Source organism: Sander lucioperca, chromosome 8 (assembly GCF_008315115.2).
Source record: "Sander lucioperca isolate FBNREF2018 chromosome 8, SLUC_FBN_1.2, whole genome shotgun sequence".
NCBI classification, from domain to species: domain Eukaryota; kingdom Metazoa; phylum Chordata; class Actinopteri; order Perciformes; family Percidae; genus Sander; species Sander lucioperca.
The window spans coordinates 35,339,108-35,362,002 of record NC_050180.1 but is presented as its reverse complement, the minus strand read 5'-3'; the positions used below and the strand labels follow the sequence as shown (position 1 = coordinate 35,362,002).

Sequence of the window (22,895 nt, the reverse complement as noted above, 5' to 3'; positions counted from 1 at the left end):
AATGCAACATGTTTCAGAGCAACACCTTACGTTAAGATGCTTGAGACAAGACTGTGAGAAGAATGTTAGTCAGAATACTGGTCTCTATTGATAATAATTGCGATGTTGAACTGGTTACTGCATGTCAAAAGAACATTATGCAAGAATGCTGGCACCGTTTTGCATCAGAACAGAGACTTATGCAGACCTTGAAATTAAATTGCAGGTATTATGTGTTATACCTGCCGGTCATGTGACGGGCCATGATGATGACTTGTGCAAGGGATGATGCCTTGATGCTTTTACGTGAATCTTAGGGGGCTGCTCTTAATAAGAATGCCGACGACTTATTGATACATGATACTGCAGTGCTTTTATATTCCTGATGCTGGCCCAGGCATGCAAGCTACAGTACAGCAATCAAGCAATCTAAGAGATGTTTCTGTAAACACGTATCAGCGGACGTTGAGAAACCGCGCTGAAAATGTTTTTGTTAACGTGGATATTGTATTGGATAAACACTGGTTGCATGAGAAGGCTGCTGTGCCACTTGGCGTCGCCTGGTTTGGAGCCCGCTGTGATCCAGTGCCCGTGGCCGGAGCATGGTGCCCAATATGTACCATACAGTGCGATGTACATTAATGCTCTGTTGTTACAGGGACCAAAGATTGAAGTAACAAAAAAAGATTACTCAGAAAGACTTTTGTATTTTCAGAGATACACTGACATACTTTTGACGTTTTATATAAATATATGGGGAAACATACAGTTACTTCAGCTAGTTCAGTTAACCTTTCATTGATCCAGCAGCTGAAATATTTCATTTAGATCTGTGTAATTCACAAAATAAATAAAAAAATCACTTGCACAATATAGTTTTATGTGCACAGATTAACTGACTCAAATCGGTAGCTTGCAATTGCAAAACTATATGTAGGCTTATCGCTTTATCCCTAATTGTTTTAGAAAATCAATTGGAGTTTATGTACTATGTAAGTTGGAGGTTATTTTTATAACATGTTTTCTGTGTATCATAATATTTTCTTAAACATATAAGTCTTTCTTTTCACTAATATTCTTTTCTGTGTTTCAGCTTGAGAAACTTAAGGCCCTGGGATATGTGCCTTTACTGTTGTGGGCAAAATAGGATAGAGCAGAGGGAAACGACCAGGCACTAGGAGAAGGAGAAGATGAGAATGAACAGGCAGTGGGGGAAGAAGAAGGAGAAGAGGAGAATGAACAGGCTGTGGGGGGAGAAGAAGGAGAAGAGGAGAATGAACAGGCAGTGGGGGGAGAAGAAGGAGAAGAGGAGAATGAACAGGCAGTGGGGGGAGAAGAGGTGAATGAAGAGGCAGTGGTAGGAGGAGATGAAGTAGAGGAAGAGAATGGACAGGAAGAAAGAGAGGACAGGACGGAGATAGAGCCTGAAAATGCTGGACAGCCAAAGGAAAGACAAAGTGAGACAGGAGAGATGAAAGAAGTGGTGGCAGAAGCTGAGGCAAAGAAGGATGCTGAAGAGAGAGAACAGGATGAAGGTGTAATGAACAAGTAAGTGTAACAGTAGAGCAAGAAATAAGAAGCCATAAAGAATGTTGTAGATTATGAACAAGAAAGTGGTAAGCAGTGGCCCCTTAAACACAAAAAGGTTAAATAGGAGCAAGGGATGCACTTTTACATCCTTCAATAAATAATGTATTAGTGGAAAGCCATTCCGATAGCAATGTGAACCAAATATTGTATGTTTGTACATAACTAGCAGGGCTTGACATAAACTTTTTTATTTGGTTTTATTTGAATAAAGTTGACTATGGTGTGCTACAATTAACTGGAAGAACCAGATTAACAACCCTATGAAATGTAAATGAGCACTGAAAACATCGAAATCAAGACTACATAAAATATTACAATGCAGTCATCAAATATTCAGCTCTGATAATGTGTAAAGATCCTTTTTGTATGAAAACATTCAACTTAATAAGACACAGGCATACAGAGAGTAGCTTATCATTGCATAGGCTAGGTGGTGCAGGGGTAGATGTGCAGTACGGGCCACCATACTCTGGCCGGGGGCTGCCGCTGCATGGGGAACAGCTGTGTTCCTGTGTTGGGTGGCGGCACAGTGGCACAGTACTCCAGCCACCAATGTTACAATATAAAGGCATGCCACCGGCCAAAGTGGCTAGTGAGAGAGACTGTTACTGCATTTGGCAGGTTGGCAGGTGCTAATGTCAAGCCCTAATAACTAGGCATATGAATTACCATATTCTGGAATAGATTACCCATACAAATTGTAATGTAAATGAATAAAAAGCTTATAACATCACAGCAAAATCCAAGTCATAAAGGTGTTTAAAGTGTATAAACTAATCTAAGATACCCTACCTCAGCCCTATAAAAAATGGAATATGTATGACAAGGGTTCGAAGTTCTACACTTTAAATTCAGTATGAATGTGCATTTCCAGTGCAATAGAGTAGAGGCAGTAAAACGAAGAAGAAAAAACTTAACTTAAAATACTCACATACAGAGTGAAATGCATGACTTCAACCTAAATTAATTAAATATACAGTGTAGGACACTAAATTAAATGACATATGTAGGTTTCTGAATACAGGATATGATTATTAGTATATGAAAGGATCACTATATATGTTGCCCTGTTCCTTAAATTACTACCTTTTACTAATAAACCTAAACTAATTGTTACCACAGATCAGCCCAAAGGAACACAGATGACACTGTATATAACACTATATATAACATCTTTTAGATGTTTACATGTTGGACACTACATGTTATCATTGTCAAGGACTTTGATGTTCCAGAAATGAATAGAATAACAATGTCTACAAATTGTGTTTCATGTTCTTGCAGGTCAGCAGTCAAGATCAGTGCTAAAAAGCACAAAAAGAAGACAAGTAAAGGTGATGGTAGGTGAAAATCAGTGTTTTCATATCATTAATCATACAACTCATGTATAGTCGCTGCGCAGGAGTTGTGTAAATCTTTTACTTTTTAATGCCTTCCAGGTTAGGATAAAAGGTCAAATGAAGCAGCCTGTACTAATATGTAACACATTTATGTCTGCGTGTTCCATATGCTATCAGTACATTAATAAAGTGCTACTGTAGTAATGTTGAAGGGGCATTCCAAAGACAATGCTAAAAAATCTCCAAAGAAAAAGAATCATATTTAGGATATTAGTATGAAATGGTAGCACAGAACATTGCATTCCCCAAAATATAAATAAAAAAAGGAGACCATGTTTCTAAATGATGACGTTTTCAAAATGAGAAAAAAATCTTTTATGTAAGCCAAGCATAACTGTTAATCAACCACCTGAACCTGGCCCACAGGATCAATGATTGGAAGTAGAGATGCCCAGGGTGCCAGTAATTGTTTCAGGGTTACATTTTGTGTTTGTACTATTTCATCATTTTGCTCATTTTTCTTTTGTTCGAAGTCTTGGAACATTTAAAAATAATAATAATCTGTTTATACAAATTTGGTTTATTTGCATATTTTTGGGAAGATATTCTGACATATATACTTGAAATTCAGGGTTGCCAATAATTTTGACCATGGCTGTATAGTGCTGTAAATGATTGTAATACACTGACTGATGCTGCAATTGTAAATTATTACAGAAAATTGTCTTGACCCAACGGTGAATGTCAAGTGGCTTTAGCTTTACATAAAACAATATTATTTCAGTTGGAAATTCAAGACTTTTTTGCGTTGTCTAATACTACGGCATTCAACATAGTAGGTATATTACAATTAAAAGGTTTTATACCACTCTAAACATAGCCTCTTTTTTATTCAAGGGTCAAAAAGAAGTCCTTGTTCACTGGCTCCCATGTCCTGCATGGTAAGTAAATGAATAATGTACATATAAATCATCGAACTTTACATTGGAATAGTATAACCTTTTTAGCGATCAGAGAATGTACTGTTTTGTTATATTAGGTTATCTGTTTTGAGAAGCTTTTTGGCAGACTCTATTTGGCTCCTGCGATGGGTAGGGGGGTATCCCATCCCTGTGCGTTGAGCCGACCAGATGAACCAGTTGTTTCCAGAGCTGACGGTCTTGTGCCAGCTGCTCCGCATCTTCCACTGCAACTCCAAGTTGTTGGAGGTCGCCCGCAAGAACGTCTAGCCATCGGGTGCAGGGTTTACCTCGTGGTCGTCTCCAGCCTGCGGCCCTCGGCTCAAATTGGAGAATGGTTATCGTCGGATGGTCGGAAGGATGGCGGAGAACATGGCCGAACCAGCGGGTACGACGTTGTGCAGCCAGGCAGGATGCTCTGGGCTGGCACGTGCGGGCTCTAAGCACTTGATTGGAAACCCGCTGGGGCCACCTGATGTTCTCAAGAGTTCTGAGAGCCCTGCTATCAAAGCCATCTAATCTTGCAGCCAGTGTCTTATTTAGGGGCCATGTCTCCGAACCATAAAGCAGGATGGAGAGTACTGCTGAGTTGTAAATCCGGAGCTTCGTCTTGCGTGAGATGGTCTGGTGTCGATAGAGTGGTTTCCAGAGAGACTGCAAGGCTGACGCAGCCAGGGCTCTCTACGGGTGATCTCTGGTTTTAGGTCCCCGTTATCTGTCACTATGGATCCCAGATACACAAAGTTCTTGACAGGCTCTACAATGTCATTGCCAAGCCGCAGGGAAGGCGGATGTGGTCTGTCACCGACATGCATGAGCTTGGTTTTCGTCCAGCTCACCTGGAGGCCAAGCTTCTCCGCCTCTTCACTGTATATGGCCAGAGCGTCTCTCAGCTGGCTGTAGGACGTGCTGAGCAGGATGGCGTCGTCAGCGTACTCCAGGTCAGTCAGGTGGTAACTGCCGAGGGACAGTCCGGGAAGTTCAGACAGTTCTTGTTATTCTACTGGCATGTATGTTTACAAACACTTTTGTTTATTTCAGCAAAAAGGTCTGGCTTTCTTCCTGGGAACCTCAACACAACATCTCTATGGCATTACTAACCTAGTCTAGGATTGCTCTGTTGCCGACAGAAATTCTAATGGATGTCCCTCATTTTTGGCCAGATGTCCGTCCCCTTCCTCTTTCTTTGTGTTGGCGTTCTAACCTCTAGTGGATTTCTGAGGACTGTGGTTAACTGCTCCTCAGATCTCTGCAGGGTAAATCCAGACAGCTAGCTAGACTATCTGTCCAATCTGAGTGTTCTGTTACACAACTAAAACTACTTTTGAACGTCCACGTTCCACCAAAACAAGTTCCTTCCTGAGACTATTTAGCAGAGGCACCGTGGCTCCATCCGGAGCTTTGCACCGCCCGTGTGGATTGTGATTGGTTTAAAGAAATGCCAATTAACCACAGCACGTTTATCTCCCATCCAGGAATGCTGTGTGGACTAGCCAGACCTTCCTCCGCAGTGCTGTGGAGGAAGGTCTGGGAATGCGAGACTAACATTTCTTTTTTTTTCTGAAAAACACCGGTTTTGGACATACAGGGTTTTTACCCAACAGCAGCGATATGGTGATGTGAATTTTCATCCTTTAAAACCAGCAAAAAGCACCAGATGCCAGCACTGGTTGGTCTTCGGTACTCCACCCATCAATAAGGAGCTGGTTTCCAGAACTTTGCGCTTCACGTCTACAGTATAGATGCGAGGCAATGTATCACTCGCAGGTCACCAGTTAGCTATTCTGCAGCTGTTGTCATGTTGCATAGCTTTGCTAATGACTGAAAGAAATGCCAAATAAATGTATCCTTGGGAAACAATAGTGGACTCTCATCAGTAGATCACTTGTAATAGTAATCTAAATAACTGCTTATAGATAATAGAATTATGTCTTTCTTTAGCAATGCATAGAAAAGACCTTATGGCCATTTTCTTCAAAACATCTTTAAGACAATTTAATGGGCCTTTGTAGAAAATTGTTGTTTTTTTACATCATTAACACGGTTGTTGGCTGTTGCGATTCTAATAGGATTCTGTTGCAACTTTTGAACGTACACATGTTCCACCAAAACAAGTTCCTTCCTGAGGCTATTTAGCCTCATAGGTGCCTCATTTTGCAGAGGCACTGTGGCTCCGTCCAAAATTGTTATGGAATAAATAGATTTTGTGGTCAAAGTACATATGTTTGATGTCTGTTCATTGTTGCATACATTTTAGTTTTTAATGCCATCCAAGATACTCCAAGTTTCTACCACAGTAGAGAAATTGCGAAGTCTAGGCATGGTTTGCACTGAACTGGAGGATTACTTACTATTGTTTTCCATTACCATCTCAGCAACGATAAAGTCTGAAACATGGACCATGCTGTATACTGATTTCATTTGGGCTATACCATGGATTCAACATTTAAAATCAAACCAATCTCAAGGGAATTTGGGAAATGGTCATGTAATTTAATCTATTGATTTGTGTACATAGACATGTTTATCTTGTGATGCTGAGCATGTTTTTTAAATTAATGTATTTTAATGGGAAGCATCTTATTGCCAGGGAAGCTGGATTGCTTTGTTTATTGATCTTTTTTAAAACTATAACGCTACATCAACATTATCAACATTTATTTAGGTGTTATCATGGAATTCATTTCTTTATTTGAATAATATTATTTCGGTCTTATTACCGGTGAAATACTACAGTATGCTGGAAGACAGAACATTACGATATGAGCCGAGCTGTGCGCATGCAAAGCCCATATCCTACAATGCAATACGGGCATTCATTCACAGAATCGGACAGCGATCAGCGGGTCGCCAGTATCGCTTCAATGTACATATATATAATCAGTGGATTGGTCACCAGCAACAACACGTTGCTCTGTTTTGTTTCAATAAGTTATGCACCGTAATAACATAAAAAAAAAAAACTCCGGAAGTGACGTAGACATACCACTCGGCGGGTAGGAAAGATACAAATACATATTGAAGCTGCAAGCAGCGATGGACGGGCCCTCGCGCCTCTGCGCGCGTCGGGGTTACCGGCGGTCGCCGCTCCTTGCGACCGTGCATTTGCGCGGCACTCAGACACCGCAAATCGTCACCAATGAAAAGGGAACTCCCTGCTGCGTTCAATGATACCTCACACAAGACTCCCTACCTTAGATGGGTCAGCATTTATAAAAGGGGGCGTGGCTAAAGAATAGGGGGCGGGCCAAACCATCACCAATGAAGAAGCAACTCTGCTGAGTTCAATGACACCTCACACAAGACCCTACATTAAATGGTTCAAATGTTATGAAAGGGGGCATGGCTAAAGCATAGGGGGCGGGCCAAACCATCACCAATGAATAAGGAAGTCTCTGCTGATTTCAAAGATACCTCACACAAGACTCTACCTTAGATGGGTCAGTATTTATGAAAGGGGGCGGGCCAAACCATCACCAGTGAATAAGGAAGTATCTGCTGAGTTCACTGATATCTCACACAAGGGTCTACATCAAACGGGTCATTAGTTATAAAAAGGGGCGTGGCTAAAGCATAGGGGGCGGGCCAAACCATCACCAATGAAGAAGGAACTCTTTGCTGAGTTCAACGATACCTCACACAACCTTAAACGGTTCAAATGTTATGAAAGGGAGCGTGGCCTGAGTAAGTGGGTGTGGTTATATTATAGGGGCCGGCTCATTATCACATGTAGACCACACATTCTAAGTTTCATGTAAATCAGATGATGTTTGTCATATAAGGCGCATTTCCTGTTGCCAGCGGGGGGCGCTATGACCAAAAGTCAAATATGGCCTGTAGGTGTCCTCAGGCCTGTACCCTTGTCAATCGTGTTCGTGATCAATCGAATGATCTGACACTGGACAGAGGAAAGACAAAGACTAAATACACAGGGTAACGAGGAAACACAAGACAGGTGACACAAGGCTGGGAAACAGGTGAAACACATTAGGGCAATCACAAGGGCGGGAAAACAGAGAGTAAAACTAGACAAGACAAGACAGAGAACAGACTATCAAAATAAAACAGGAAACAGAAAATAAAACAAGACAAGACCGAAAATCACACAAACAGAAGGAAACAAGACATGACAGAAAACCAGGCTACAAAAATGAGAGGAAAATAGACTACAATAAGACAAGACACAACACCAAAACCATAACATCAGTGGCGGGAACATGAAAGCAAAAGTCCCGCAGTTCGATAGAGCAGATAGTAGCCTAGCCCTAGGCCTACAGTCGATAAATCTGAGGCTGTGAGCTATTTTACTGATGTGTGCTGTCTTCTTCTTTCTGTCATAGTAATTTGTTTCTTTCCTTTTTCTGTTTATTTGTTTCAGAATGGCTTTGAATAAAATATTGAAAAGCCGACCGGAGACACCATATTTCAAGCCCCCGCCGGTTCATATTGCTGCAGTAGCCAGCAAATTAGAAAAAAAAGTGCTCTCCTGGAGCTTCCAAGATGGGGCGGTGAGGCCATCTGTGTCGAAAGACAACAAAGTCGTCGTCATATCAGATGGACAGTCAGTCACAAAAGTGACTATTTATGAGGAATTTGCCTCAAAAGTAAATAAAGGTTCAAGCTACATAATGAGGGGATACGCCCTGGGGGCCAGGCACCGCCATATAAAATAAATGTCACGAAAGAGTAAGCGGAAGATGAGTTGCGGGCCGAGGCTGAGAAGCTCCTCTGCCCAAACTCACTATACACTGCAATAGTGGAAGCTGTCAGGGCAGAGGGGCTTCTGACAGTCCAAGGAGAGGTTATAGAGGTAATGAATTAAAAAAAACATCGTCATTGTGGTGTTGTCAGTAAAATGTGTTGTAAGTAGCCTATAAAAAGTGTAGCCTATTTAATACTAATACATTGTCCGTGTTTTTCAGGTCTCCGTGATAAAACAATTGCAGGTGGGGACAGAAACGGTGCCCCTAAAAATAATAACATTGGAACAGGTAGGCTAGATACTGTTTTGGCAGATGAGCTTCAGTTTCAGAACCATGGACAGCTCCAGAAAGAGAAAAAAGAGACATGGAGACTTTATATAGCTGCCTCTTGCTAAATAGACGAAAAAAGAATACCAATACTTGAAAGGTGGTCCTGTAGTGTAATGTGTCATAGTTTGGAATGACTGATATCTGTGACAGTGTCTCTTAAACTCAGTCTGTTAAGGGTGGGATACCCTGTTGTAGCCTTGTCATTGAGAATCATAGAAATAATATCAAATTGAAATACAAAACTTACACAGAATACTCAACTGACTGGACAGGATGTTTTTTTGTTAATATTATAATCTCTTATACATGACATATAAGCAATTCTGTGGTAATTTTGTATTTAAAGGGAATATTACGGGATATTATATTACAGGGATACAAATAATATATATATTTCTTATTTTTTTATAGGACAAACATCGGGTTTCGGTGACCCTTTGGAGGGAGGCAGCCATGTTTGTGATTGAGTTGGGTCAGCAGACCAGGCTGACCCATGTGAAGGGAAGTAAAACCCCATATGGCTTCCGCCTGCAGTCAATGGCCTATACAGGCCTTGAGGTAGTTTTTTTTTCATTGATGTTATAATTGTTAATTCAAATATGCAAAATATACAAAATATATGTAACGAGTATGTATGTATGAAAAATAAAAAATCTGAAATATTTCAAACACCCTCTATAAATATTTCAATAAAGTGTTTATACATGCAATCCCTTATTTATTTTCTAGCCTTAGACATTTAAGACAAGTTTGTAGGTATCCATTTATAAACAAGAAAAGTATTTTTTCTTTCACTTTGATATTGACTTAATAAAGGAGAATATTTCAGTAAAGGGAGGAGTGTTGAATGCCTAATCTCTATAATCTCTATTCAGTTGAAATGTTTAATTAAATGTTGTGGTTGTTGTTGTTAAATTAAATTACATGTTTTGCAATATTGGTTGTTCAGTTAATCATTAATCATTTCTTCAGTAAAGACTCAAATATTTACACACTTTTCACATTAACATAGTTGCATTTACTGTTGCTTCTGTAAAAGTTTCATGAAAAGGCTTTATGCAAGACTACTAGCTACATTAGGAAAAGGCAAGCTATTATATTACATGTCATTTAGCTGGCGCTTTTATCCAAAGCGAAGTGCTTTCAACCCTGAAGGTTCAAACTCCAGACAACAAGTAGTAAGTGCAAGTACTTTAGCTTTAAATAAGCAAAGCTACAAAGAGACATATGAAAGTTCAGTTTTGTTTGTTTTTTATTCACGGCGAAGTATAGCTTGCAGTCTTAAATACAAATTATATGAAAAACATTAAGATATAGGGGTGTATAATCATTGTAAAACACATCTTATGTGTTTACGGAGCAGCTCCAATGTTAGCAGAGCCTTGATCGATCCAAACTCCATCCAGAAAACAAGCATTTTAGAAGTTGTTTGCTTGTCATCTTGTGGACAGACCTGATCATGTATGATTTCAGACTTTACTAATTATCATCATGATGTTGTTATTTCGGCATACTTTGTATATGTTTATTGCAATTAGAAAACGGTATGATCTGTACTTCAAGTCGCGCTGGAAGTGGCAGATATCCAGACAGAGCGTTTCCTTCCTGGAGAAGGCAGTAAAATATTACCGATTATGAAAAACATTAAGATATAGGTGTGTATAATCATTGTAAAGCCATAGACTGTTATATAGACTGTTATACAGTCTATGTGTAAAACACATCTTACCTTGATGTTGTCTTGCCAAGATACACCGGTCTCTCCAGTCCAGGTTGGGTACTCATGGCTTCAGAATGGAGCCGGTTCAACGAATAACGTGATTGGGCAAATCAATTCAATATGATAACCATACAAGCTTTGATTGGATCTCACTCCGGCCTGTTGTGATCAGCTAGCGAAATTAAATCTATTTTTATACTTTAATGTGCAACCATTGGCGTTGGAAACAATCGGTAGCTAATCTTTTTGTGAATTATTCATAGAGCCAAATTTAAAAAAACGAGCCAGATAGCTGATGGGTAACTAACAAATCAAAAACTAGACTTCGCCCCACTGCTTCGTTTTTGATTGCAGGTTGGATAATGCTGCATTCAAGAAAACTCGGAAATATGAAAGACACCCCCTCCCGTATTGCTAGACTAAAATGGAACGTATCTACTATTTAATTCGCAAATGTAAAGCTCCTTCTCAAACGACAGAGCTCAGCTGACTTCAAACGCAAACACCTCAGATATAAAGCCAAAAATATCAAAGCGTGCGTTATCAATCATCTGGCTGTGAACATGGATGTGGGCGCGCCACACGTTTTGTGTTCGGTTCCAGAATTTCCGAGTGCCCCTCAATGCTTAAATGTGCATCAATGATCAAACCATCAACACAGCTCCGCCATTGTGTCCTGGGTCTTTCTGGTAAGTCACGTTACGTTAATGATAGCACAAGTAGTCGTCAGCTTGTTTTCTAACTCTTTAACGGTAGAAATACAGGTTTCTAACTCATACACAAAGCAAACGTGAACAGAAAGGCGAAATACTTCCCCTGCATCTTTTCAAATCGTTATGTTGCCTAACGTTAGCTAGCTAGCTAATGAGGATGTTAATGCTAGCATGGCGGCTAACACCAACTTTAGCCATGTTAACTGACATAAAACAACTGTTAAGCGTTTTATTTCGCTTATTCAATTAATTATCCTGACAACACTGATGCTGGGAAATGTGTGTTAACGTTAATAAAAAGACGAAAATATTGTGCGCTTTGGTTGGTATGTATGGAAATGTAACATAAATTAATAACAGACCACATAACTTTACTAGATAACTATTGAGCATCTGTACAGTTTTCAAAGTTTGTTACTTAAAAGATATTTTTAAGGCCAAAAAATGCTTAATATGCATTGTTTCCCCTATATGCATTAAGCATTGCACTGCTGCCTTCACATTGCCTAAAGGGGATCAGCCGATTTGCCGCAAAGTTGTGCGGTGTTGTGGGAGTGTCAGAAGTAGACTTTATATTTCAGTGTTAGTGGTTTCCGTCAGATTGTTTTTGACTGCACATGAAGGTAGCTTCAGGACCTATATGCCACCAGGAGTCTGAAGCGGGCTGGAAAAATTGTGGCCGATCCTTCCCACCCCGGCCACAAACTCTTTGAGCCGCTCCCCTCTGGCAGGAGGCTGAGGTCCATCAGGACCAAAACCTCACGCCACATGAACAGTTTTTTCCCATCCGCCACTAGTCTTATTAACAAGGCCCGGAAAACTCCCTGACTCTCTCCACACTCCACCCCTGGCTCTTCATGCCACTCTACTCTCTCTGCTGTTATCAGAATTAGAATCAGAAATCAGAATCAGAAAAAGCTTTATTGCCAAGTACGTTTACACACACAAGGAATTTGTCCTGGTGCTGTAGGTGCATGTCACATTAAAGCAACACGCACAGACACACCGAGTCGCCATATATGCGGCGCCAAAACAACTCTCTCTTAACTCTCGCAGGGAGAATACAGCATCACATGAGGAGAGGAGAGGGGAAAAAAAAGCAACTCACAGACTATCCTCATAAAGATAAGAACAGTGTGGGAACAGGAAAAAAACACCTCAGCACATAGGCACACAAACAGTACATTTGCACTGCTGAACATAACATAACATAACATAACATAAATGTACAGTTGCACATTTGGCTGCGAAGGCGTTGGACTGGGGAGAGGGTAGGTTGGGGGAGTTTGGCCTGCTGAGAAACGCACAGCCCGGCAGTCCCACTAGTGACCCAGTCCGCAGAATGTTATAGCGAAAACACAGCACGTTGCCATGGTGACACCCTTGAATAGTCCAGAACCGATACGACAATCAGCAGGCAGTGGGAAAGACGGGGGAGGAACCAAGAGCATCTCGCTTGCAGAGCCCCAACAGGGTGACTGTTTGTTCCAAGATACGGCCTTGGCAAGGCCGTTCAGGATAAGGGAGCCGAAAGATTAAATTTGTTTTGTCTACGCGAATGGCTGCTCTAATTTAAACATTCATTCTATGTCCAACTACACACTGTTCAACTGGTCAATTTTTCTTTCCAAATCCATGACCTTCCTCATGATGGTATCCAAGCCGCGGGTCATTACCATGTTGGTTTCCATCACGCGATTAATAGTTCCAGTTTGCAAACTGATCGCTTTACCGACAGCTTCAGTCAGGCCAGGCAGCTTCCTTGGGCTTTGGACAGCTACCAAAGTCTTTCCAATTCTTCGATAAACCAGAGCGAAGCATCCTCCAATCAGCAACATTCCAGTTATCAGGGTTCCAAATAGGTAGATATCCTCAACATCCTCCACGGAAAGAGCAGAGAGACACACGACACGCCATTTCTCCCAGCCGTCCATCGTATACCCCGCAGCAAACGTTCCGTCAGGACATGCTGGCTCACCCGAACCAGTGCTCCTCCTCGAGAATACAGTGTCAATTGCGTTGAGAGACCAGTTAATCAATTCCATGATTTTTAGGTATTTGTAGAGCCTTGCAGGGAGAGTCTCTAAAAAGTTAACAGCAGACAACACAAGACAAGATAGCAAGCAGGGTAGGCCTGGGAGGGAGAGGGAGAAAAAGCGACCGCCTTCGCTGAGAGCTGGAAAGAGAAGGGTGCTCTTTTTATTTCTATCTTCATTCTTTATTCTTAATTTAATACATACTGTGTACATATACTTATATTGTTTATACTTGTACTTATGTTGTTTACTATTACATTTAGAGAATGTGTGTCGTTCACTAACAACACCAAAACAAATTCCTTGTATGTGTTAAAAAACGTACTTGGAAATAAAAACCTTTCTGATTCTGAAAGAAAAAATGTGCCCGTCAGCTGTTCCACCAACTCCTAGGCAGTTCACAGCTTGTTTGACATTTTAAAACTTTATTGTGGCAGTGATAGAGGCAGTGATGTTTCCTGTACGGGACTCTCACACGACCTCAAAACACACCGACAAATCTGATGCACATTGACATGACTGGCCACGGCAGCGTGACGTGGGGTTGTGTTTCTCAGAAAGTTGGCCTCAACAGGATGCAGATGTTTTGTTTTTTTCTGCAGCCTGAATGCAGCACCCCATTCAAAATTATTTGAACCTACATCGTAACATTAACACTTTGATAATAAATAAGGAAATACGTTGTCCACCTTGAAATGAAATGAGCTTGTAATGTTGTCTTTTTGGTGTAAAACTGAACCTCTGTTTCTCTCAGCTCAATGAAAACGGGGCGTTTTTTTTCCTGATAGCATGAAAAGTTCATTTTGTAGAGCTATGTTGGTCTTACTTGACAGCATGGCTACAAACATATGATAATCAGAGGCTATGACACATTGCTGTTGATAAAACTAGCCAACAGTGTATATAAAGGACTTACATTAGCCTTATATATCTACACTAGTAAAATGTAACATACACATTAATGCAGCAGGAACATTAATTCATTTATTAATCTAGAAACATCAGATAAAATAATGGGAAAACACACAGGGAACATTTGACTGCACAATGAGTACTTTCAGCTAGTTGTGGAGTTTTTCAGACTGTAGTATTTGTGTTTGTACTTTACTTACAGTAAGTAAATGATCTGAATACTTGTTCCACCACTGCCCATAGGTGCTAGGACAGTGGGGCATGACATGGGCATCACAATGAATTTGAATATGTAGCTTACACTAGCCACAAATCAGTGAAATAGTCATAACTGATGAATGAAATAAATGACTGTTGCAAATGGTTTGTCTTTAAAGAACAAACTGAAAATCCTTTCCTCTTTCCCCCAGATGCTTTTGGCTGGCTCCTGAGACACTGTGGTGATTCGACAGTAAGTTCACGCACACAAATGATAATTTTGCTATGATGTGTTGCCTTGAAACTTGTTCAGTAGTAGGTAATACCACTACTGTCTATAACAGTACTGTACATATCTGATAGCACACTGTTCATACTGATAAGAGTCGTCCACACTAAAAATGATAACTAAAACCCTAACTATAATGATGTGAGGGTAGGGTTGGGTACCGTTTGGATTTTTAAAATTCCGATGCCGAACCGGTACTTTTAAAACGATTCTGATTCCTAACGGATTCTTGAATCAATAGATTAAATAACGTGACCATTTGACGAACTGCCACGAGACTGGGTTGAATATTCCCTGTTAAGTACCAAAGCTTTGAAGGTCAAACAATGGTATTCAGTACAGTACGATTACATGAATGGCTGTAGTAATACCCTATATATTTGTCAATTCAGGTATATTTTATAAACACAAAAAAAGTCTACTGGCAGTCCCTGGGGACACTGGCACCGCTGGACACAGCAGCACACAGAGCTCCAGAGAGCTGGGGATCAGAGCAGATCTGACAGTGTGATGATAAGATCAGGAACACAAAATACACAGAACTAGGATTATAATATTAGGCATCGTTAGCCGATTTAACAATGTGAAGTCTGCGAATACAGAGATTTCCTAGAGATAACTACTAAAGTTATAGTAAACAATGACACTACTATAACCCCTGTTAGCTAAATTCCATTACACCAATATAGATATGTCAATAATCTGTATTCCGTCCTTGATGGTAAAATTATTCACATATTCAAATCAGTCACTTTTGATTTAATAGTTTTGTTCTGAATCATATGTCTAATGCATGTTTCCATTTTGTCTTCCAGATGTGCTGCTGTTGCTGCCCTCCAGCTTCTCTCCCTCTCCATCTCCTTCTATCTCTATATATTGAAGGTTCTCTTCACCTCTCTCCTATCACTCTCTACTCAGTCTATCTAAATTTGAGGTTTTCTATCTCTCTATCCCTCTAATTCTATCTCGGTCTATCTACATTTGGTTCTGCACTTGTTGCAAGTTACCCTTTGGTTCTGGTTCAAACATTATCATACCCAATTATTCTGGTTACAAGCATATGTATGGTACTTGATATTTTTTGGTTGCAAAGCTACAGATTACTGGTATCTGGTTTTGGTTCTACGGGTTGTTTTGGTACCTGATCATTCTGTTTTATGGTTCTGTGAGTTTCTCTTCTCACACTTCTTCTACCTCTCCTCTCCATTAAAGAAAACTATTTGTTAATGTACATAACAATAAATTGAAGTCCAAATCTGTATTTATACTAGAAAAGAACTGTAGTTGTTCTTGGACGGTGTTGCTGTGGAGCTCTGTACCAAAAGGTTTGTTTTGACTACAAATATAGTCACACCAGAGTACACATAATCAGTTTTTGTTTACTTGAGTAATACAAGTGTAAAACTAATTACACTACACACATTGTGTTATTTGTCTCTGATTCATGTATTTGTACCTATAGATCCACCCACATTGTTTGCATCAACACCTTTTGTACATGCTTTATTGTTGGTTAAACCTTTTAAAAGTGAAATAAATAAACCAACTGTAAGGAGAAATTGTATTCTTTGCTTATATTAAAATAAACCTGAATATATTAAGGTTGAAGAAATTTTATCTGGCATTTACAGATTATAGTTAATAGTTATTCCTAACCCATTTGAACATTGGTACATATTTCTTGATAGTGCCTTAAAATACTAAATAAACCATATTCCTGTGTCCTATATTGATAAATGAACTATTGGGGTTCAATTTGCTGAAGATAAGTGTAAAAGGGGGCGCGGCACGGCTGCTGACTCTGTGCTTCTCCGTTCGTTTGTTTGCTGTTGTGAATTTTCGACGATTAATCGTGTTGTCAACTTATGTTCTGTTTACGTCTTTGAGTCAAGCAACATGGAAATGGATTACCTGCGGGCAGTGGTGATTTTATTCACTTTATATGCTGTCATAAGAGAAAACTTTGTCCTAGTCGGGAATAATGAGGGAAGTGAACACCAGATGCGAACGACGCCAGTCATTACATACTCGAGGGATTTTCTTCTTGCCCTACGGAATAAAGCTGTGCCTGTGGACTTAAGTCATGTATCATCAACCCCACATGGAAAAGCCCAAGGTAGGAAAAGTAAGAAAAGAGGCTTGAAGGGGGGTGTTCGTAACAGGTTGAGACGGTGAGGAAACAGACACCCGCTTCCCATTATAACTCTGTCAAATGTCAGATCTTTAAATAATAAACTGGATGAGATTACAACACGCCTTCGATTTGAGGAGGACTTTAGAAGGAGCAACTTGCTCTGCTTCACAGAGACATGGCTCCATGAGGACAGCACATGCATTGACATGGAGGGATTTACAGTTATAAGAGCGGATCGTGATAAGGTGTCGTCTCAAAAATCCATCGGGGGAGGACTCTGCATGTTTATTGATAGCGCTTGGGCCTCACAATTCAAAGTGCTCAAGAGAGTGTGCACTAGAGACTATGAGCTGCTGTCTGTATCTATCAGGCCGTTTTACCTTCTGCGAGAGTTTGGGAAAATCACCATTATTCTTGTCTATGTCCCAGGGCCAAATAATAAAGAAGCTGCAGAAATAATAACTGACAGCTTCGATGCTGCACTCTCCCGATCGGCTGACCAGCCGGTTTTTATCTTGGGGGATTTCAATACATGCCAGCTATCACCTTATCTACCCACTCTGCAGCAGTACGTCACCACGCCCACTCGCTCCACTCGTATACTGGACCAATGCTTCGGTAACATCCCAGACGCATATAAGTCAGTAAGCCGCCCTCCTCTGGGAAGGTCCGATCATAATGTCATTCATCTCCTTCCAACATATAGACAGAAAGTCAGGAGAGAAAAACCACTCCTGAAAACTGTACGTCAATGGACTGAGGATGGGGTGGAGGAGCTTAGAGATTGTTTTGACTCTACGGAGTGGTATATGTTTTTTGACGCATGCTCTGATCATCATGAATTGACAGACACAATTACATGTTATATTAAGTTCTGTGTAGAAACTGTTATCACCTCCAGGACAATTCAGGTGTTTAGTAATAACAAGCCATGGCTCTCAAAGGATCTTAAAACGTGTTTGAATGAGAAAAGGGCTGCATTTTTGTGAGGAGAAACTGATGTAGTAAAGGAGAAAGAGAAGGAATTTAAGCGTAAAGTTTTCACAGCAAAAATAGATTTTAAGAATAAGGTTGAGCAAAGATTCTGTACAGGTAATGCAAAACAAGCATGGGAGGGATTAAATACAATGATGGGTAGGGAGGGAAAAAAACAAAGTGTAAATGTGACAGATTGTGGTAAATTTGTTAATGATTTAAGCATCTTCTATGGAAGATATGATGTGAGAGACCCAAAAATAGGCTGTAGTATTACCTGTGATCAGATTGGTAGCTATGACCATATACAGCTTTCAGAACAAGAAGTAGCCAGGTGTCTCTCTAAAATTAGACCAAATAAAACACCGGGCCTGATGGCCTTCAACGAAGGGTGTTAAAGGTATGTTCTCAACAGCTCAAAGGGGTTCTTACTCAGCTGTTTCAAACTTTGCTGAATTGTGGTGTTTTTCCAAATTCATGGAAGAAATCCACAATAATTCCGGTGTCTAAGGTCTCGAAGGCTGTAGCCCTTGGAGACTTTAGACCCGTGGCACTCACTCCACTCTTAGCTAAGTGTATGGAGAGGGTGGTCAGCACCCATTTAATGTTTTTTGTTGAGAATCAACTTGACCCCCTTCAATTTGCCTATAGGCCACATAGGGGCACAGAGGATGCAATTCTTACTCTTGTAAATCAATTAGCTAAACATTTGCAAAAACCAAAATCCCTTGCTCGGGTTCTTTTTATTGATTTTACTTCTGCTTTTAATACTATGCAAATTGATATTCTTTTAGAACAACTTTATAGGATGAATGTGAATGGCGGGCTCATTTACTGGATTAGAAGTTTCTTAACTGACCGCCCTCAGAGAGTGTTAATGAATGGGGTTTACTCAGATGAGCTTATTATAAATACTGGAGCACCACAAGGCTGTGTGTTGTCACCTTTGTTGTTCTCTATTTATATAAATGAAATGTTAGTTTACTTAAATATGCTGATGACATGGCCTTGGTAGGACTTCTCACAGAAAATAATGCAGCACATGAGGAAGCTTACTTTAGCCAAGTCACTTTACTGCAGGACTGGTGTCAGACTGTTAAATTGGAAATTAACGTGACTAAAACAAAAGAACTTATAATACAAACGAAACTGAGAGGGGCCAGTAACTTTAACCCTGTTGTACTTAACAGCCGGCCTGTGGAAGTAGTCGAAAATTTCAAGTATTTGGGTACAATCATTGATCGCACTTTAAGTTTTAATGTTAACTCAGAGAGTATTTTTAAGAGAGCTAACCAACGGTTGTTTTTAATTAGAAAATTGAGGAGTTTCGGGGTCAAAAACCTCGGTCCAAGTAAATCTTTTTGTGTAAACATTTTGTTTTTAGTGAGGTGAGCCAGTCTGAGCTCAGCTGGACCGACAACCTCAACGACGTTAGTGCAAGGAGGAGCAACAGCAGAGGTACAGTTAATTTAGCATAAAAATGTATCAATTAAAAATACTGTTATGATTTAACTGTTATCTGTCAGGTAGCTCGTCACATCTTCTTCTGACCTTTATAAAATATTACATAGAACGTTAAATTACATATGACAATAATATTAACAAAAAGCAGGAAGCAAGGTAACCCGGTGATGCTGTGTCTTTGTGCTCTTTGACAACACTTGGCTTATTGCATCCTTTTTAATATCTACGTGGATGCAGTGAGATAAACCAGACAATAATTGTAACGTTACCTGAGGTATCTCCCTGCAGCACACATTTTCAACCTCGGACGGCATCCGCTCACAATGTCCACATGTGCACCTGTAGTAACATTAAACATCAACTGAAGCATGAAACAGGAAAAGCACGCCAATTTTTTTAATTCTATGAAAACAAATTGAATATATTTGGAAACAACAATTAACTTTAATACTTGATCTGGGTGTTTTCAAATATTTAGTACTGACTGGAGAATGTATTTGAACATTATGACATTGCGAGGACTGAGGTAAGAACATTAAGTAATAATTTCCTTCATATTCGTAAAGTCTGATACATTTTATGAAACTATAAATAAGGTCGTAATATATCATCTACCGGCGGTCCCAGGGGACCTTTATGCTGCTGACACCGCTGCCTTTTCCAGGCAACAGCGGCGCACAGAGAAGAGTAGGTGGGCGTGTGTCAGGTAACGTTATGTGCCGTGCACCGGAATATAAACACAGACACATCGCAGAAAGCATGACAATAACATGAAAACACATCATTCAAGTGGTTTCTGTGACTTTCAAATGTTTAAAAACCCAAAAGATGCAAAAATACACAGCCACCATATAACGTTAGCCTTAGCCCCGAATAGCCACATCACTGAAGACACACATGTCTAACGTTAGCTGACTTTTTCTAAAGCGTTACAGCCTACTAAAATGAAAACGCACTCAACTTACCACTCTGAAACGTCCTGCTGACCTCTTCCAAAAGAAATTAATTGGTCCTCTTCGCCTGAATCCTCTGAACTTGAGCATTCGGGCTCTAACTGGTAAGGCCTTGCAGATCCCGCTGCCATGTTGGTTTATAGTAGGCTTCCAACAAAATCTGATTCTAGATCTGTGCTTAGCCAATCAGAGCGTTGTGCTCTTTAGTTGTGGGCTGAACATTCCATCCAGCAGCGAATCCAAGCGTGTGTGGGAGGGGAGAAAAAAGGCTCTCAGAAAAGTGTGGGAAAATCAACCCAACTCTTTTTTTTTGGTAACCCTATTAAATTAGTGTTAAATAGACACATATAAACGGTACACATATAAGTTTAAGTGTCACCATATGGGACCTTTAAGTATTGTGGGATTAAAATCTAAAATGTGACCAATTTGACCGGCCTGGCCCTAAAAAGGCCAGACTTAATCTGACTCCAATTCTTTGGTCACTATTTTGTGTTTGTTTACTGGTAGATCAGAGAAATAAAACTCAGGAATCAAATCAAGACCAGAATTCGTCCAGTTAAAGTTAATAACAAGGTTAGTGAATGATATTGCAGAATACAAGTACATGTACATGGATCTGATACAAGGCAAAGTCTATCTCCTAACGGACCGAGAGAGTTTCCCTTAGCATCAGGTCCTGCTAAGTTAAGATACTGTCTATTTATCCATTTCTGTCCCATCCCTGGTGGTGCTCTCATCAGTTTGGATCCAGTCCAGATCTTCTGGCTCCAGCCGGCTCCTGACTAATTTGTAACACTGTATAAAAACATGACCTTGACTTCCAATTCTCAGCTCAGAAGAAGCAAGAAGCTATTGTTGGATTTTGAACACCTGTGTTTTAATCTCCAGCAAACTTTAAGGAGTTTTCATGAGAGCCAGGTCATTTCCATACAGTGTCACAAATCCCGCGCTTGCAAAGTGCTGACCATTGTTTGCCTCGTTCCCTCCCCCGATCAGATAGGATCTTTCTCACACTCCCTTTATAATGTCTAATCACTGTAAAACTAGATGGCCTCTCATAACCCAGGGAAACAGAGGCACTGAGGTCAGCACCATGAACTCTAAAACCTTTTCTTAACACTTTCACAAAATATATTCTAACAGTATACAGACAGAAAATTTAATAACACAGTATTCACAGTATTGCACAGAGTAGTTATTGATATTGCATAATAAGGTGTACATTGATGTTGCACGTGAGTAAATTGTCACATATGGTGCGTGTGGTCTACTTGGAGCAGTGTTGATTATAAAGTCTGACAGCAGCAGGAAGGACGTGTGGTATCTCTCCTTCACTGCACGTTAGGGTTACATTTGAATACAAAATGTAACCTAAGTACAACTTCCAAAAGGTTAAAATATTTACTGTTGATAGATGGATATGATTTAATAATAGTTTATTACCTACCCATTTCAAAGTCTGTGTAGGTCTTCTTCTTTGTCTTCCTGTTTTCTGGAATCATTAGTGCCTCTTCCTCTGAGCAGGCCAATTCAGCAGTGGTCATCAAACTCTTTCCTCTTATCTGTAAGAGATTAATATACAGAGGTAATTAATAATTCAACTACAATGTAATAGATAGAGAAAGTCTAGGAACCCTTGAACACACAGGGGGTTGAAAAATAGAGCAACACATAAGAATCATGAGTGCCACTGCACCGGCCCCAAATACTAGATAGATTCGGATTACAGGTGTGTAATTTGCATCATGCAACAAACTAATATGACAATAACATACCTGACTCTTTTCACTTGTTGATCAGGCTTACACACGCAACTATTATTGTGGTATGATGTCCCTCATCTTTGCAATCCCTTCTCTCCCAACTCCTGCCCACGTTTTCTGATCTTCCACTATACATCATACCAATATAAAAACAGACACACTATGTGAAAGCTACTATCCAAAAATACTGCTCTTTTATGAGGATGCAGTATTTTTAGTATTGCAAACTACTGTTTTGCAATGAACACGGTGTATTCCTGACATTTTGTAGAAGATGCTGATATTCTTAGCAAGAACCACCTTTTTAATGAGGGATAACTAGCTAGTGAAACAAACAAGCAAACAACAACTAACAGTTTACCAAAGTTACCCTTGCTATAAACATTAAACGGAAAAGTACCAATCAAATTATTGTGATATTGATAATTGTATTGATCTCAAAGTCAAATGTGATTCAATATGTCCATCGAATGTGTTTAGTCCCTGTTAAAGCCGATTATAAACCGCTAATGTCAGTTTTATGTAGCTAACGTTAGCTAGGCTTGTGGTCAATTTAGCTTCAACAAAAAGTAAAACATAAAGTTAAGTGACTGGACAGTAACTACATTAAGCTAACGCTAGCTTGCCAGGTAAATTGTTTTTATTTAAGTAATCAATGTTAGTGATAGATCAGTAAGAAAATGATGGTAACGGGTGACGATGCTCATTGGGGTGTTTTGAAGGCTAACGTTAGCCAACGAAAACGGGCACCATCTAATAACTGATGTTTTATGACCGTTGGCACTCCGAACCCTGTTTTCAAAATCAGTTGTTAACCAGATTTAATGCCGAGTG

At 40.0% G+C, this 22,895-nt stretch overlaps 1 long non-coding RNA gene across 1 annotated transcript; it reads right to left on the bottom strand.

Annotated features, from left to right (window-relative positions):
* Positions 1-19,399: 19,399 nt before the first annotated feature.
* On the bottom strand, positions 19,400-20,455 carry LOC116063179. Its single transcript, XR_004108207.2, has 3 exons — positions 20,308-20,455; positions 19,612-19,681; positions 19,400-19,429 (listed from the first exon to the last, which is right to left on the bottom strand). It is a non-coding gene; the product is annotated as an uncharacterized LOC116063179 (long non-coding RNA).
* Between the last annotated feature and the right edge of the window lie 2,440 nt (positions 20,456-22,895).